Genomic DNA, 7026 nt, shown 5'->3' with positions numbered 1-7026 from the left:
ATATAATATTACAAATTTTCTTTAATGTGTAATCACCTAAAAATAAGAATCGTAGTGTTTTCGTTACCTTAGAATGAGCCGTTTATTTCTATATAGGGAGCCGGCCGCCATGTTTCTACAGTAGCCCAAAACGGACAAACCAAACACTGGCTCTAGAGAGACATTCGTGTTTTTGTGTGTTTTCCCGTCGGCCACTGTAGTTCTCCGACACGCTCTGCACACGGAAGAAGTTTCAGTTCAATCTGCAAACTCACCGCTACATCCCGACAGATCCACACTGCAGCTTTAAGAATGACTTAACACTAAACTCTTCATGTGCATCACTTCTCTCATCTTCTTATATAACAATTACCGTCTAATCTTGCCGACATGAATTCAAATGAAATGTGAGGTTATGCACTGCACAGACATCAGAGTGACTGAGGGGTTTGGAGTGTTTCCAGAGCTCTGTGGCCCGGCATTTATCTCCACATGGCTCCTTTTGCAGCAGAGGAGACTTGTGGCAGCTGCTTATTTTGCCCCTACCTTGGCATGGCTGATGAACTGTGACAGCCGATGTCTGAACAACCAGTCAAAGAAACTGCCTGTAATGAGGAGTCTGCTGCTTGAGAGACAGATGCCATCATATTTCAGATAAAGTTATTCCCCTGCTCTGCCGCGGCCGTACCGGCTCTGGCAGGCTCGATGCGCCGGTGGCTGTCACGTGGTGGTGGTGGTGGTGGGTTATTCTGAGATCACTCTATCTGAGCAGAGGGGGGAGAAGCAAATATCTTGGCCCTATACCTACACGTGTGGAAATGTGGCTCTACACATATAGCTTCATAGAGAAACGCAGAATCTGGCCTTCAGTCTGGCTTTGGCCAGCTGCCTGTGGATGAAACGGGCCAAAGCGAGACTCAAAGACAGACTGTGTTTTTATTTAGACAACAATAGGAATCGGTCTTGGCTGACGTTGTACTTGGAGTCCTAATTGAAACGTTACATTTCCCGCTGGTTTGAAGGTTACTTAGCTATGTTAAAGCTAGCACAAATTAATTAGTGCATCATTAATGTATCCATCTGTATAAAACTCACAAATAAGATCTTTTTTTGTGGTTGGAGACACTCTCCATACTGCATTCAAATGTAAGCATACACCCCAGTTGTATCACAGTTAGCTAAACAAGTTTCTGAACATCACTCCACAACAGACCCGTTACTTGTTCAGGATTTATGACAGAAGTTACAATTTAAAGGGGTACTCCAGCTATTTAGCATTGCACTTCCATAAAGTTAGAGAACTCATGAGACACATTTAAAAAAAAGAATCATCAAAATCGATGCAGCAGAGGCTGAGATATCCCGGCTTTTAGCCCCTATAGTTGTATGGTCAAGCTCCAAAAACCCTGCATCCTACACTTCCCATAATGCAATTCAGCAGCATCTTTTGTCAGACCCGTCCTAGCATTCATACACGTATTATGTGTAGGTGCATTAAAAAAAAAAAAAAAATCTATTATTGCCACTTTAAATTCTTTAAGATTTTGCTGATAACACTTTTAACCCTTTAATGCAGGACTTACTGGTACTTCTACTTAAATGAAGGATCTGAGACTTCGTCCATCACTGAATAACAGTGGCCCTAATAATACTCTGGCATAGAAAAGAAAGCACATCACCCCAAATACATCACACTTCCAAGTCTCTCTTGCTTGCCTATAAAGCACAGAATGGCCTTGTTCCACAATTGTTCCGCATTGAGCCAACCAGACCTCTCAGATCTTCTTCTGGCTGTAGCGAGGGTCAAATGGGGATCTGGTGAAGCAGCCTTTAGTCTTTATTCTCCTAATCACTGAATCCTGAACAGTGACTGCCTAAAACCTTTATTCTGTTGCCTCTCAATAACCAACATTGTATCTTAATTACTAAAATGTGTGAGTGTGTGTGTTCAGTACTTCCCCAACATCTCGCTTTCCTTTAACATTTTCACATGAAGCACATTGTGTATTCCCCGGTGTATGAATGGTGCTTTATGAATAAGGCCTAGAGAAGAAATCCTGTACCTCCGAGCCATAAAGTGACTTGTTTGACCTTAACTCCACTGCTGTGACATTCAGGGCAGTTAAAAAAAACCCTGTCTTTTCTTCCACTGTAAGGAGTCAAAGGTAACTTCCAATGTCATCTGTAAACTGTAGTGTGTGAATGTGAATGTGAATGTGATGCGAGTCACCCTCCTCTTGTGTGTTACTGAGCTGAAACGTTGGGTCAGGTCCACTTAGAGGCAAATTTATAGTGACGTTTGAAATTAATAAAGGAAATTGAGATTCATTTATACATGCCGGCCTCAGCAGGCACATCAGCAAAACTGTCAAGCAGAGGTCACATACTGTATATCCATGCTTCCTATGAAGGGAGGCCCTATGCCAAGGAGAAAATTGCTTATTTTCCAGCTCCAACAGGATGTAGTCTTCTCTCTGTGGCCAGCAGCAGACATCTACTCCTATAGGTAAAAGCAATAGATCAGCGCTTTTAACCGAGCTTGTCAGGGTTCGCTTCTGTGGAGTTTAGTGAAAGAGCTGATATGCTACGGTCAAACATAGAAACATCACTCTGATAGTGCACAGGACATCAATCAAACATCACTCTGCTAGGCCAGCTGGAATCTGTTGTTTTTCACAGATATCCCAGCAGGCCTCATTCCCAGGGCTTTCTACCGATGTCACGGCCCTCGCCGTCTGATACCGACGCATAAGGCACCCTTTAGTGTCTGTATGAGACACACTGGACTTTCAAGTAACTCCAATGCAAACCAATCCGCATAGGTGACGTAGTATAAAGAGCAAAAAAGCGGAAAGTTGGGAACGAGAACCAAACTTGCCAACTCTCCCGTATTTCTCCCGATTTATGAAATTTATTTTTATCTCAACCCATTTCTGGCACTGTACAGCGTGTGTAAAATCCCTATACAGTTACCAAGACAATAGAGCTACACCGAATGTCTATGTTGAGCAGTCTATGCTCGCAAAACACAGCGCAGTTTGAGCTCATGTTTAAGAGCTTGTTTGCAGAGCACATCACAGCATGCAGCACCCGAAGTCGGGCTTCGCTCAATGAAATAATGGGGTTCAGATCACAGCGGTGCCGTTGTCGCGTTGTGTCTGAAAGGACTTTCAGTGAGTGAGAGACGGAGAGAGAAAACTCAAGCATGGGCAAAAAATGAATAAACACTGATTAATATTAGTTTATGCTAGAAATTCACACACCAAGTTATGGTCATATCACACCCCTAAGTAGTAAAAATGTTAGTTTAGTTGGCAATAATTTGATTTCTTTCCTGGTGAAGGTGTTAATTATTTGGTAAATTACAGATTTTGAAGTAATTTCCCCAACACCGACTATCCGTCCTTTCCTCCCTGATGAGCTTAATTTGCTCTTCAGAGCGACTCCCTCTTGGGTCATTGGACACAACTATCATTGTGTCTTATCCACATCTCAGTTTGCTGCCAAAGTCTGTCTCATATGATTCACATATTATTAAACACAGAACTCTTTCAATCCAATTCAATGTATATTTCATACTCCACAGGATGAACATAACTGAGTTACAGCTTTCCTTTGTATTTTCTCTCCAACGTTCCAGTCAGCGTTTTTTTCATTCTCCTTTTTCATTTCCTGCGTGTCTCGCTATACTATGAAGAATGAAATGAAAACTTTTGCCTTATACTGTACTTTACCTGAATTCTGCACAGCTTTAATCTAATTTTTCACTTCGTCAGATTCAATCACACGTAAGTGGAGCTGGTGGGCAACGTTAAAGTGATCTGGAGAACATGGCCGACTGCATTAAGATTTTGTTGCTTGTTTCCATAAATTGAATACGTTGCTAAAAAAAACCCCAAAAGCAGTTTTACAGTATTATTGAAAATATGAATCTACTTTGCAACAACAAGAGTTGCAGAGTGCAGGTACAAAAAATATCCATGTGAACATTATGATGCTGACCTTCGCTCAAACAGACATTTTTCAGCAATGTTTCTTTTCACATGTAAGGTCTGATCTGACCTCATCTGAGTGAATTATCAGTATGTGAATTGGAGCTACACAGCTCACAGTTCTGTCATGCTCTGCCCATTGAAAATACTAAACTAGCCATCTGAGCTGAACTTTGAATGAAGGTAAAGTCTTTGTTGAAGTGACATTGCACTTTGGAGCTACATTTTGGTGTAATTTTGTTCATAGTTAGTGGTTACATCACCTGACCTCTAGGGTTGTTATCCTTGGAAGCCTTTTTTCCAAGCTCACTTTTTTGAAACTGGAAAAATGTTAATTTTGTTAATGAAACTATGATGAAAAAAATATTGTTGGTTTTCCCATAATGAACATGAGATAAAACTAAAAAGTGTGACAAAATGTATTACAATTTTCATCACTCTATGAAAAAGTCCTTTCCTATCCAACAACCTGCATTACCCTGAATGAATCAATATCCTCTGCCGTCCAACATGTTGCAAGCAGCTGTCTGCCTGTAATATTAGCTAACATTAGCTATTCTTGGAAGGAAAAAGTTAACTGGTCTACAGACTCACTTTATCTGCAACGACACAGAAAACAACCTGGTAACAAAACAGCTCTTAATAAGATGTCAACAATTTAAATTTTCCGCTGGATGATCGCAGAAGGAATAGTTTTGCTTAATATCCAGTGTGTTAGCTGTAATCTCAAGCTAAGAATGGAATTTTGGTGAACAAGTGAGTGAATATAGCTTCTGAATGGTCACGCTGTAGTGAAGAGCCCAAGGAGCTACGACAATAAACGTTTTAAATGCACAATGCAAGGAGACGACTAAACTAGACTAGATTAGACTGGGTCAAACAAACACAGGTCCTTCACCCAAGAGACTGCTGTTCGTGTCACGTGTGAAACTAAAAGTAAAACTTATTTTGTCATGTCAGTCTTTAGTCACGTGACTCGTTAGTAATGTCCCGTTAGCCGCTAAAGTCACTTGGGTAGTCACTTGAGTCGTTATTCAGTCAAGTTAACGTCAACCAGGATCTTTCCCTAACCCTACCTAAGTGGTTGCATAACCCTAACTTCCTGTGAAGACGGAAGTTTTAATTTTAATTTAGAAAGACACAATGTGCTATGACACTATGAGCGTATACTAGTTTTTATCATCTATTCACATGGTTGATCACAGAAAGATCACAAAATACCGGAGTTTGTATCCTGTGTGAAACCAACAATGTGTAGTTGTGTTTGTGTTCGTAGTTATTTTAACGCAAAACATGATGTTTTTCCCTAAACTTAACTACGTGTTTTTTTTTTTTGCCTTAACCTAAAGAAGTTGTAGTTATGTTGCCTTAACCTAAAGAAGCCTTTTTGTTTGTGTTCAAAAGGTGACGATTTATTCAGTTTTACAACATGTTAGAATATGTGTGAAGTTTCACTTTCACTTTTACAACGTAGTAGGCCCCTACTGACCCACATCTATGGTGCTTATAGCGACTGATAACGCCTATTTAATGGCCTGATAACTGTCAAACCGGTTGGGAAAATGATATTGATCTTTTCATCTTGCTCTTGGACACAAAGCAAATAAAAACAATTCCCAAAATGTGCAAGCATTCTTTTAATATACCACTTTATAACTGAGATTCAAACAAAGCCTCTGGTCAGCGGGACAACCATGCATTTGGGGATTTCCTGCTGACGCAACACAATTTCCCTTTATCTGCCAGTGCACCCACCGGCTCCACTGTGGCATCGCAATATATATTGTTGTGAACCATAGCTACTGGAGCTTGACACACCGTATATAGAATATATTCAAGGGCCCAAGGCACACAGTATATCTATCAATCACCAGTCACTCAAAATTCAACACATTTGCACATAGTTTGCCAAAGCAAAATTCACAGCTAGCTGGGTCCAATTATTCCCTCATGCATGGGCGTTCGCAGGGTGCATCGCCATCTCAGGCCGCTTGCGTTTTCAAGTTTCAGAGTGGGCGTGCACAGGAAATATTTCCTCTAATTATTCCAGGGCTCGTGTAGAGGAACGTAGAGAGCACATAAATCAGTGAATGCCACATGCAGGCATGTGTAAGCTGACGTGGAGTTGCCTCACTGCCTGTGTTTTGTTTTCTCAGAGCATGGAGGGGTTTGGATTTGCCTGTTAAATTTACAGGGTCCCAGCGGGCTGTCTGTCGCCGAGGCCGACGATGGAAGTTAGCATATCATGTCAGCGCGTGCGTTTACTTGATAACGTGATCATGAGTGCAGATAGGTATGACCCACAAGTGCTTATCTCTACGCGAAACACGCCATACCCACAGCCAGTCTCGTGTCTGCTGTGTATGACTATAATAAACACCGTATCACTTGAAAAAGAATTGTGATTCCTTCACTGATAAGCAATAGCAGAGATCTCCCACTGGTACCGGAGCCAAGACTTTGAACCTCAGACTCACTTCATTTATCTCTCCGCTTCACACTGTGAATGTATTACTCGCGGGTTAAACTAAATCAGCCTCTCCTTGTGATTTCCCATGTCTTCAGATTGTATTTAAATGTGTGGCCCCACATGGATAAATGCACAGAGCGTGTAACAAACACCGAGCGACTCATAAGGAAACTGATTGTCATTGCCATGTCATTGGAGACACTCATTCTAAGTATGTAAGCATTCTCGGTGATGGGTACGTGCGCCTACAAAATGACATATGCTGTTATTAGGATTTTAACCACTTCTGACATTCTATCAAAAGCTAACAACCCTGAGCTGCTTTTTGAACAGAGGAAAAAAACAAAACGCATTAGCTGGAGTCGGGACGAGCCAGGAGGCGAGATAAAATCAGAGCATCTTCCTGTTTGCATGAAGAGAATCGCTTTCTTGCGGCCGAGACAGAAACTCAAACGAAGGATTTCGATGAAATAACTGAGAGCACAGCTGTTTGAATTGTTGTTAAAATAAAAGGTAATCTATCCTTTGTTTTGCCTTTCAGCTGGCAGAAACAGTACACCAAGAAGAGGAGAGGTTTCAGATTTC

This window comes from Sebastes fasciatus, chromosome 18, assembly GCF_043250625.1.
Source record: "Sebastes fasciatus isolate fSebFas1 chromosome 18, fSebFas1.pri, whole genome shotgun sequence".
Lineage (NCBI taxonomy): Eukaryota > Metazoa > Chordata > Actinopteri > Perciformes > Sebastidae > Sebastes > Sebastes fasciatus.
The sequence above is the reverse complement of the archived record's forward strand: the minus strand, read 5'-3'. Positions refer to the sequence as shown.